The following is a 12500-nucleotide window of genomic DNA, read 5'->3' as shown; positions in this document are numbered from 1 at the left end:
GCATAATATATAGACTTTGGAGAAGAACATATCTCATAATATCCAGGATATGAGAAAACACTTATTAACCGTGAAATGAAAGGGAACCTTTGGAAATTTAATGAAGTTACCCTAAAGATGATTGATTCCATGTATTGATTTCAATCCGTCAGATGATGAACAGAGCAGTAATTGCTGAATTGCTGTGATTTTAATCTAGAAAAACGATGCAAAAGATTAAGAAGGTATCAAATGAAGGTATCATTCTATCATTTGAATAAACCCCTTATTCAAATGATAGAATGGTATGAGGTATTTTCTAATGATAGGGTAGGACTCTTCATAAACCCCTTATTCAAATGACAGAATGGTAGGAGGTATGTTCTAATCTAGTTATTGATTAATTTTCAGCGAAGAAAATGTATAATAAAAGATTTATTAACGTATGATGCTGCCATTGTAATAACAATTTTATTGTCGAGGATAGAGGAATATTATACTTTCCCTACCACCACGAATGAAAGTAGTGATGCACCAAAGTCCATTAAGTACAAACCCAGTAAGTGTTCCTAATCAGGCTACAAGATCATTAAGTAATCAGTCTTTAATGTTGCATCATGATAATCCTTTCCACATGTTGATTAAAGGAAAGGCACCATTATATCAGTATTGCTATTTATGAAGATTGGAAAACTTGTAATTGTGTCGTAGATTCGAAGAATATTCGCTTAAATCATTCGTTTTCTCTCCATGATTCTATCAAATTCACTTTTCTCTCAAAGACAGGTTGCATAGTAAATCGTGACAGAGAAGATCATTTTATTCTGGCTCCAATTCTCAGTAAAGATTGCAATATAGAGCAGTTATACGTATGTTCATGTGGGAGGCACGCCTCTTCAACAAAATTTACATTACAGATATAAGTATTTGCAAGTATTCGAGGAAATATGATCATAATCACATATAATTTTATGTATTTTTATATGAAGTTTGTTTAATCTTATTTATTTTTATTTTTCTATTCAAATTTATTACGGCGTCAATAACCTGTATGTTGTAACGCCAGGTTTAATAGCCATAATCAATCACTCAATCAATCAATCATTAGATAGTCTTTGCAGATAATGTAAAATATGTATTTTGTTTCGGCATGAACAAATTAGTATAATTTCCTGTCAATTATAAGTAAAGCGGCAAAGCTGGCTGTTGTTTGAAACGTAGACATATAGCAGGATTCCTCAGACGCTTTAGCTACGCTTCCATGTGATAGTTTCCAGAGCTCAGAACACCAAGACTTGGAGGGAATGTGCCCTACATTCCCCACTGTTGTTTGTTGTCACTCGAGGGAAGTTGGAGCGAAATCTGAGAGTCGTTTCGATTTAACCTGTCCTGGAATCCCACATCCGGACAAAGAGACAACAAAACAGGATTTTTTTTCCGAGGAAAACGAACAACAACAAATTCCAAATGGGATTTCTAGAAACAAACTGGTACAGGAATTTTGACTTCGAATTTATTTTCAGCGAGGATGGGAATGTTGCTCAAGTAAATTTAATTTTCAAGTTAATTATACGTAATGCTCTGGGAAACTTGGAGATTTGAGTTCATGAATAGAATATCATTTCATACCTTGTCTAAAAATGTATTGTTAAAAATTCCATTTATATACCATGGGTGGGGTGGTCTTTAGTAGTCTATTTTCCCTCCCTAAAAACATTGCCTAGAGGTATACAAATTAACTAATTATGAAATATCGGTATATACGGACAAAGTAATGAGTTTAATAAAATATTCCTAAATATATGGAAAATATCAGGCTTATGATGTCCAAAAAGAGCGTTCTTTATCAATAGTTGGCTGTCTATATATGTGTCTGCTGCTGTCGTATGAATTGAACACTGCAACTTTGAAAAGAGACAACTCTCTCTCTCTCTCTCTCTCTCTCTCTCTCTCTCTCTCTCTCTCTCTCTCTCTCTCTCTCTCTCTCTGGTGATGTAATTTTGAAATAAATTTCTCCGCCAGAAAAAGAACTTATTAAAAAAAAAAAGAAAAAAAAGGACAACTGTGCACAAGAAGCACTTATAGAAACATATATAACGTTCACTTTGTTCAGTTTTCGATTAAAGTTATTGGAAGAAGTGTTCGTGAAATTATTTACTCTATTAAAATAAAAATGTCTTCTCCTCTCTGAAAAATACATCAAGAAGAATATATGTAATCAATGTATATAATTTTTCCCTTAAAGAAATGTAATTTTTCAATTAATCTAAACATGAAGCATAGTGAAAATTAAGTATTACCCACTCTAAAGTTAAGAACTCATTATTTCATATTCTCCATGAAAATGATGGGAATTGGATCAACCAAATGAAAATAAAAAATCAAATATTAAGTCTACTATAACAAAATTGCTCTTGGCTTCGTTTTCTAATTAATTATTTAACTTTCAATATAAGTTGTTGCTTTGAATATGCCGTTGTTCAAGTAAGATGCTTAAAAATCATGCAATTGAGAATGGTGATAATTACGGGAAGAAACTTCACCTCGCAAGATTACGTCACTTGTTCCTTTCCTTTCCATCACGTGTAATATTGATTTAAATCAGTCAGAAGTAGACGGTAGCAATCCATAATGTTCTTTATTATCTACTGCAGATTGAAGAACAACTGCGATCCCCCTTCATTAAAAATGAATCATATTTATTGTTAAGGGAAGGGAAGGTAAATTAATTAAACAATGTAGCGCTGAATACTTGGAAAATAATTAAACAATGTAGCTTTGAAGACTTGGAAATTAATTAAACAATGTAGCGTTGAAGACTTTTTACGTTAAGAGATGTTTTTAGCTGTCCTTTTTACCCTCACTGCATCATATGCGAGGAAAAGTTTGCTAGCTTGGTTATTTCTAAATAAGTTTTGCTGATAATTATTTTCAATATTTGTGCTTTTCTTATAATTGGCGTGTCATTTTATGATTTTATAATTCCATTCGCGCATTTAAAGGAATAAAAATTGTCCATCAAAGTAAATCTATTGTATATTCTTAGTTAAAGTCGGTCTATCAGTTCGTATGTTTGTGTGTGTTTCTCTGATTCAGTGCAAAAAGATTTTACTTCTTGTTCCATAGTGATGTCTAATCAGAATGCCTGATAAAAACTTTAGTTAAAGTTATATGGCCAGAGGATACGCGCAAAAGACTTTTGATTATTTGACGAGAGTATATTCAAAACACCTCTGCAAAAGATAAAGGAGATTACCCAGCAGACCTTGACGTAAACCTCTTCTTAAAGGGATATTCAAAGAAATGCAGCTTCTCCTTGTGATAAACATTTATTATACAGAAATCGTTATACATTATGAATGTGTCGGTCTAAGAATGAGTAATCTTAATAAATATCAAGGTATTACTGGCTTATATGGAAAACAAAATCATATATGTAAACATTGGAAGTTGTGATTTTCCCTAAAAAAAAAAAATTCCATTAAAAAATCATCAAGCAAGCATACGCCGTTGGTGTTTTTTTTTTTTCAGGACATCTATAAATATAAAAGAGTGGGTGACATAATCTATACAAGACTCAAAATAGCTTTATCTCTGGAGAGACAACCATGCAAATACACAAGATTGCCAGTCTTAATCAAATTTGCATTAGATTCACTGGAATTAAACTCCAAAGTTCTTGATTAATCTCTGATCTTAGATTGAAAGTTAAATGAATCTTTTAATCAGTTACTTGAAATGATTTATGCACAGTTAGGCACTTCTGAGCGCCAAGGCAATTTTTCTGAAGACATTTAATTTTTTTTTTCTTTCTCAGTTTCAAGTCCCCAATTGAATTCTTGTACGAAAATGTCTGAACCAGGGGTTAGTTCCATCAGTGCTTTCTGTTCGTAAGTTTATGTCAATATTCAGATTCGTAGATATGATCGGCGAATGTCATTCCAACGACTACAACGTGAGATTTTATATTATTAAATTTAAAAGTCTGGGTCATCAGTATTATAATTATTACCCAATTGTTCATTATATACCTCGGAAAATAGAAACATAATTTGATGACTAAATGATTCTTCTTGTAAATTCAATCATATCCTACAGTGAACGAATGAAACTAAAGGCGAAAAAGTCATTCTGGTGATTTGATTCTGTAATAAAAATAAAGAAAAGTACCATCCATGACCATAACATTATGAAAAATTTTAGGCCAGTGTACATCCTTGTGGAACCCTTGCCACACCCATTGTTCAAACCTTCAACGAAGCAACAGAAACTAAAAATGGAAAGATAATTTTTAAAAAAGATCCTTACGCCTAACGCCCAAGAAGGAGAGCTTTTGCACAATTATTCTATAAAGTGGAGGAATAACCGTGAGATTAGCTCATCGAGCAAGGGGAAATGATACGGCGAGAGGGAACGAGGGGAAATCCTGACTAAGTTTTATAAATTTAGGATTTAATTCCAATGGGGCGATGAAGCAATGACGGTATATAACGACTCGATAAGAAAAAAGTGGTTTAATTTAGACAATAACACATTAATTTCGAGCTTAAACATTTTACAAGAACGACTTCACAGTACTTCCTTTGTGAAGCTATTACTTTTGATGTTAATTCTGAATTTATGTCTGTAATTCAACAGATTGCGTACGATAAAAGTACAGTACAACTACGCCCGAGTTTTGTCTGTGGTGAGCGTAACTATATGCTTACTGTCATCTTTCCTTGATGTGCTACATATAAATTTAAAACATTTTTTGCACCACTCAAACTAACTGTGTACCGAAGAGACAAGTTCACGTGACCCCGGAGGGAAATTTCAAGTGCCTAAGGAATTTACTAGTGTCCACGGGTGTCCATTCTAATATTTTCCTCTTTCGAATACAAAACGCACTTCGTGAATAGCCTCACTATCAATTTATCCTTGGTTCCAGACACTCCATTATAACGGTCGGCTCCATAAGCTAAGTTGCTTGACAACGGAAACAAAAGACCCCTTATGAGTATTTATTTGTAGGTAAATTGCAATAATACAGTAGTATACTTTAACTACAATGGCAATCCCATATTATGTATGAAAATGTTCATCCAGTGAGAAGTATTTCACTGTATCTGAAAAATATTTGAGAATAAAATTCTCATTTCTAAAGCAAACTTCTTTATGCGGAAGCATTTATAATCAAATCTTAGTACAAGGTAGAAAAATAACTGACCATAAAACCGACATGAGACATTCGAGAAAGGAAAACCGGTGTTTAGAGAGAGAGAGAGAGAGAGAGAGAGAGAGAGAGAGAGAGAGAGAGAGAGAGAGAACGCTTAGCTTTCAATATTCAACTTGTTTCTGTTCGGTTAAGATATCACTGTTAACCGACGTAACCTCGATCGACGTGTACCCCTCATGAAACGAAACCAAATATTGTAAAATGCTTTAAAGCTCCATCATGCAACATTGGAGTATGAAACGCCAGTCTCCAGAGTTCGTTCAGCTTCGTCCTTCTCATTAACCAAATGAAAGGGCCTTGTCGAGCAAGTGTCCGAGAACGTAGCACGACCCGGTTCTCTCGGCTCGTTAATGTGGGTTAACGATGGCCAATGACTTGTCCCCAAAAGGGAGTTCTAAACACAGGGCTCAATTTTGCAACGGGAACTTCCTCTTCCTTATTCATCTCTCTCTCTCTCTCTCTCTCTCTCTCTCTCTCTCTCTCTCTCTCTCTCTCTCTCTCTCTCTCTCTCTCTGCTTTCAAAGACCATGGGAGATAAAAATGTTGAATCGAGATACGTTTCTGAAAAACATGTACATGTGTTCTGTCGACGAGAACTTTCAGTCTGGAGAAATAACCTCTCATCAAGGAAAATCTGAATGACTGAATATGAACGATAAAACAAAAGCATTCCTCCGATTTGCTGAAAAATGGAAAAGAAAGAAGGAAAAAAATTAATTTAAAAAAAATTTCTGCACTGTATTTTTTATCCTTCCGATTACAGCTATCCTGCAATATTCATTGTAGTTTTTCACCTAAGCAGGTTGAAGACGATTTGCTCATTTAGATCAAATTGCATACTACTAAGATCTAATCGAGTGTGAAGTCTGACAAATATTCGGCAATGATGCCGATTTAGTTATGACTAAATGATTTTGGATATTCCTTTTTAATCCTGATTTAGGTTGGGGACCCTCATCCTCTCTAAACATGTAGAATGGCGTCTATGGAAAGTAAAATTGTATTAATACACGTAATTATTTTGTATTTCCGATTTTAACATCATCTACTCGCCATGAATCATCATGAAACTGCTCACAGATTATCTTTAATAAGTATTACTCCATGGAGACTGTTTGTTCGGTTTTCTCATGTGTTTGCGAGTGCGTGCGCTTCTGAATTTTTTTCTCTTTATTAAGAGAACAACCTAATCACAATGGGCGAAGCATAATTATCAATCTATTTTGTTTTTCTTAGCATAATCACCTTCAATGTGTGCGCGTGCGTTTCCTTTATTGGACACTGAAGGGACCTGCTTAATAACCGATAACCATCCACGTGATAACGAGGTCGATGCCTTCAGCAGACTTTCCCTTACACTTGGGTCGAGGTACACGCATCCGTCCAGCTGTAACCTCACGTGATTACTATCCTGGACGGAAAAGAAAACCAGAGGAAAAACCGCTAATCAGGTTACATGGCGTCTCTAATCTGGAATAAGGATCGTTCATGGATACAACCTCGATGACGCTTTCACTGAAAGGGTAAAATGACCTGCAATTGCAAAACTTAATCATCCGAAGAAATATGAAAAAGAAAATCTAAGAAAATGGAGCGGTCATTGACATGATCTGGATTGACACCTCAATGGGTCTCTTGATATCTGTGATCCCTGTATTTACATTTTCGCCCCTGTGAAAAATAGTGACAATTTGCGCTTGGTGACCTAATTCTGATTTTGATCAATACCTTCTGTTTCAAGTGATTGTAATTACAAGGTACCAAGAGATTTTGTGCTTAGCGTGTAATACATCAAAAGTTTCATAGACGTCTGTATAGTACGCACTATATATACACAAAAACACACATATACATATTATATACATATACATATTTACACACACGCACAAGCGCACACACACACACACACACACACACACACACACACATATATATATATATATATATAATATATATATATATATATCTATATGTGATATATATTATTATTAATACATATACATAATTACATACATATGTGACTTCTACCTTTATTGATATAATTTTCATCACGTTCCAAATTTTCGTGATTCAATTATACACACACATACACACACAAACATATAATATATATATATATATATATATATATATATATATATATATATATATAATATATATATAGGATGTGTTTCCTGGGCAAGAATAGAATAATAATAATAATAATAATAATAATAATAATAATAATAATAATAATAATAATAATATCCTTTATTTCAGCTCAGGGCCATATACATAGAATATACAAAATAGCGACAGTAACATACACAATCTAGATACATGAGAGATGATAAAAAATAAGTAATCGGCACTTATCCACAAAATAGCTGAGGCAGCATAAAAGATAGTAGTCATAATACTGGTAATAACAGTAATAATATTGGTGAGGAAAAAAAATGCATTGAGAGTTATAACAGTTAGTGCACAGATTATATAACTTAAATTTCATTAGAGACCTTAGGTGGTTACAGTAGTCAGGACCAGAGGGCTAAATACGAAAATTGAATGTAAAAAAAAAAAACTTTAACTTGATAGTATCACAGTAATAATGAAAAAGTAAAATATCAGCAATAAATATACAAATGACAAAATCTGCAGATGACATCTTGCCAATACAGAGATTAATTCCTTTAGGGGACAAAGGCCTCATTTTCCCATCTTTCCCACAATTTAGATCTTCTTCTTGATTCACTCATTACGATGCTTTGTATGAGCGAGTTGCTGCTGTTTCTCACTCTGGTTACCAAACTGGACATTTTTCGCCTTACAATGATTTTTAAATTGTCCAGGTGGTTTTCTATGAACATCTGTGTGGCGGAGTGGTAGCGGGGAGTGTTTGTGAGGCGTCTCAAAATGTCATTGTGCACAACAGTGATACGTCTCATGGTCTCTCGGGTATAGTTCGTCTAGAGCAGTGGTTCTTAACCTTTTTATTACCACGCCCCCTCTAAGAGATAGTCCTTTCTTTCACGCCCCTCATGTATCTATGAGTCAAATTCCCTCCCAGATTTAAAGGAAAAAAAGATGAGAAAGAGAAGGGGTTTCGAAGGAAAGGGAGTGAGGTCAATAATTAAAGTAGTAGAGCCTAGGAAAGTAACGTTATAAATCGATACTTTTGCATTTTTTCATAAACTCCTGAATATTAGTTCCCCATTCTTGTTAAGAGAATAGCGAATATAATCAGAGAATTTTTTCCCCCATTTTTCCTTAGGGCTCGCGCCTCCCATGGAAATTGCTGACGCCCATTAGCGGGGCACGCCCCCAGGTTAAGAACCACTGGTCTAGAGGGAACACCCATAGATACTGTAGCAGTACGAGCGGAAGAGCAGCAGTTTCACGTCTCGGTGACAGAAGGCAAACCACCTTGCAATCATGTTGCCAGTTGCACATAGTTTACGACGCCTCTGCTCAATGTCTGCCGTATCTTTTAGGTCGCCGGTGATAGTGTGACCCAAATACGGAAATTCGTGCACAAATTCCAGCCGATGGTTTCCGAGGAAAATTTGTGGTTCTGCAATATACTTAAGCGATCTCGGGAGCAGCGACATGCACTGGGTTTCGTTGTAGATTATATCAAATTCCTCTGCATATTGGCGGCAAGTGTCGATGAGTCGTTGGAAACCTTGCACTGATGAGGAAATCAGAACCATATCGTCGGCGTAACAGAAGTTGTTTATAGTTGTTTCATTGACAGTGCATCCGATTGGGAGTGAGTTCAGTTTGACATTCAAGGCATCTGTGTACGTATTAAACAGATATGGAGAGAGAATGCCCCCTTGCCGAAGCCCGTTTAGGGAGCCGAATGTGTACGAAAATACTTACCCGATTTGACACAGAATTGCTGTGTGGAGAACCAGCAATGTAAAATGCCAATTAGATATAGGGGTGTGCCCCTTTTATGCAGCTTCAGGAAGAGCTTCAGGTAGTTTACTATGTCAAATGCTTTTCTCACATCTACAAAACAAAGGAAAACAGGAGAGGCTGATGATAGGTAGTGGTTTAGCAATTCTTTCAGTATGTAGATGCAGGTGTCGGTTAAGTGGCTTGCTTTAAACCCGAACTGGTTGTCAGTGGTGTGTAGAAAGGGGAGAAGTCTCACTAGAAGAACCGACTCAAGTATCTTCGATGCGATCGTTGTGATTGCAATCAGCCGATAGTTGCCAGGATCAGCTGCATCCTTTAGCTTGTTTTTGATTAATGGTATCAAGTGAACTAATAGTAGGGAGTCTGGAAGAAACTGGTGAATTATGCATGCATTGAATAGGGCAGCTAGCAAAATGTAAATTATCGGATGGCAGAATTTGAAAGCCTGTGAGGGAAGACCATCACAGCCGGGCGATTTATTATAAGGTAGGCTGTTTATGGCATCGCTTATGTTACCTGGCGTAATACGGTCTGCAAAATGAAATTGAATGTTGTCAGTAAGGAGGTTATATACAACCCCTCGGGAATCTTGATCATTTATGCAATTCAGGATATTGTTGAAATGATCGCCCCACATACTTGCGATAGCTTCGTCTGCAACTGCTTCCCTTCTCTCTGTGATAGCTTTTTAGTTTTGGGATTTAAGGACTGGATCTTTCCAAAGACGAGGGTAATCACCAGATTCTAAGTTTCTAGACATTGCATCGGCTCTTAGTTGTTTTTCATTTAACCTGCAGTGCTTAAGAGCATGTTTGAACTGCACTCTCGCCTGTCTCATTAGTAATGCAGCGTGCCCTTCCCCTCGGGCTACCATTTTGCCTCCACAGTAAAAACATTTCTCGTGAGTATGTATACAGATCTTTAACAAAGTCATTCATTCAGGTATATTACGAGAATTACCTTGACAAAATCTATAGGGAGTCCTGCCCGAAGCAAGCATAGCGGAGATTATGTTCGAATAGAATTCATTCAGATCCCTCCTGTGGTGGTCATTTCTACAATTTGTGTTGGTACAAAGTAAGGCGTCTGCCGGTTGAACTATTGACCGCAACCTGGTTTCCGTGGTCGCCCTAAAGTATCTGGTTTTCTGTTGGTTTTTTAAAATCCCAGTTTACTGCTGGTGGGCGGTCAGTTAGGGGGTTCACGGTAGGGAGGGATGGGGTACTGAATGACACCTGTAATGGGATGTGATCGTAGCCTGTTGCAAGATCGTAGCGAATATTGCAGGTCATAATAGAATCATGAAGTTATGGAGATGTGATGCAGGAGGTTGTAATTGCGTCCGCTCTATTATGTACATATGAATAGGAGGAGGGAAGGAGGAGCATTACATGGATAATTTGGAGAGCATGATTTTGACAGAAGCGAGTAAGTTCATTATAAAATTGTTTTGTGGGGTGAGAATTAAGGTCCCAATTACAAATATGATCAGCAGGAGAATCTTGAATAATGCTGTATAGCTCCCCTAAGATCATGCAGTAATAATAAAAATTATTGTTATTTTCCCATGGCATATAAACATTAATTATTAGGATTTTAGAGTTCCCTACTGTCACTTGAAGCCCCAGCAATCTGTCACTCCTGTAGGTCATCACTTTTATCATATTATCTAACGATTTGTGCCACAGGAAAGAAAGGGCCCCTTTCGGGCGACCGGCTATGATTTGATCTGTAACTTGCATCAATGAAGTCGAGAAGGTTCTGAAGTCTTCATAAATTGAATCGCAGATGGCAAGGTCATGGGGCCAGAGGAGCGTTTCTTGCAATGCAATGATGCCAATGAAGTTTTTGCAGAACATGTTCCGCTTGAGGCCAAAAATATTCCAAGAGATTATGTTTAATGTATCCATGGCTACTCACGAAGATGGGAGATGAATGCGCTGATCATTTGGGTTTTTTGGGGGTTATCCAGGGGGTGGAAATGACTCTGGTTGGAATGTCAGTAAGCTTCCCTGGGGGTGGTTGGACCGAAATTATCGCCTTTAAGAACGTCGGTGTGTTGGAATAGGCAGGTAATCCTGTAAGCCACTTTATGTTTACTTCTGCATGGGAGTTCGTGAGAGATGAGTGGGTCAGAGCCATTGAGAATCTTGACTCTCTCCACTATGGCGTCTAGCGTCACTGATGAGCGCAGATTGTGAATTACTGCATGACATCTCTTCTCAGGTGTCAGGCGAGGTGAAGCACGAATGTTGGGCTCCGGTCCAGCAGTCAAACGAGAGGTTCTTCTCTTCTTTCTGCTTGTTTGTATCTGCCAGCTGCCAGACCCCTCATGATCACTCCCATCTGCATCTACGATGGGGGGTTGAGGGGGGGAGAGATAGGGTGGGGAGGATCACGAGGGCTGGTAATCGTCACTGGAGATCTATCTTCCATCCAAGGCACTGAGGAGGGAGAAAGTTGGGAGACCAACAGTCCCCTCAGAACGGTCTACAGGAGATGGGGGCACTTCCGAGTTGCTGTGAGGCAAGGAAAAACTGGATGCCGCATTCACAGGAGTCTGGTAGCTATCTGTGCGATTGTCTATCGCTCCCTGCACTCCTTTGATCGCATCCCAGATCCGTGTGAGATTGTTTCCACTGTTTTGATCACGTCCCAGATTCTTGATAATTTATCATTTGTCTCCTCGATTTTTTCCGAGTTTTTTCCAATTATTTCTGAGAGGGATTTTGCTGTTTGGAAGGCATTTTCTGCCGTGTGGTACACCGCAGGTAGGCTTAGGTCAACAGGCCCCTTTGGAGGCAGATTGTAAGGGTCATCGGCGTAGATTTCCACCAAGCAGGTCCTTAGCCACTTAGTGATATATGATATTTTCTTGTGAGAGGACAAGTTCTTCGCGGATCGCTCCTTGAGAATGCTCTCTGGTGTCAGATCTTTGCATTTCGTATATGCAACGTTGATTTCCTCATCGGAGAAGACATCACTGACAGATTGTATAGTGGACTCGACATCGGAATGGTTCAATTGGTATTGTATAAAATAAAGACAATTGTTCGCGAGTACGGAACTTGTGTGTGGGGCACAGGCACTGGTAGGTGCCAGGGTCACTTGCGCAACGGTTGCAGGTTGGTCGGATGACATTTTTGTGGTAAGGGAAGGGTCAAGCACTAACACATACACTGCATTCTTTTACCCATTTCCCAGGACCAATAGGCCTCGAGTAGCTGTGATTTGAAAGATTTCTAAGGCACTGATTGGAGCAGAAATAATATTAGAATATCTACAATTGCACAACACTCTCCGGCTTACACGCCGGGTATTACGTGGGGACACTATTAACACATTGCTTTCTATAAGAGGTATAATCACCAAGGGCGAATAACCCTTCTTTTCTGTGAAG

The 12500-nt window shown here is 37.6% G+C and overlaps 1 pseudogene; it reads right to left on the bottom strand.

Moving 5' to 3' along the window:
• Positions 1-12500, bottom strand: part of LOC135213813 (uncharacterized) — a 91793-nt pseudogene that overhangs the window by 23969 nt on the left and 55324 nt on the right.

This window comes from Macrobrachium nipponense, chromosome 11, assembly GCF_015104395.2.
Source record: "Macrobrachium nipponense isolate FS-2020 chromosome 11, ASM1510439v2, whole genome shotgun sequence".
NCBI lineage: Eukaryota > Metazoa > Arthropoda > Malacostraca > Decapoda > Palaemonidae > Macrobrachium > Macrobrachium nipponense.
This window is presented reverse-complemented; position numbering and strand designations above follow the sequence as displayed.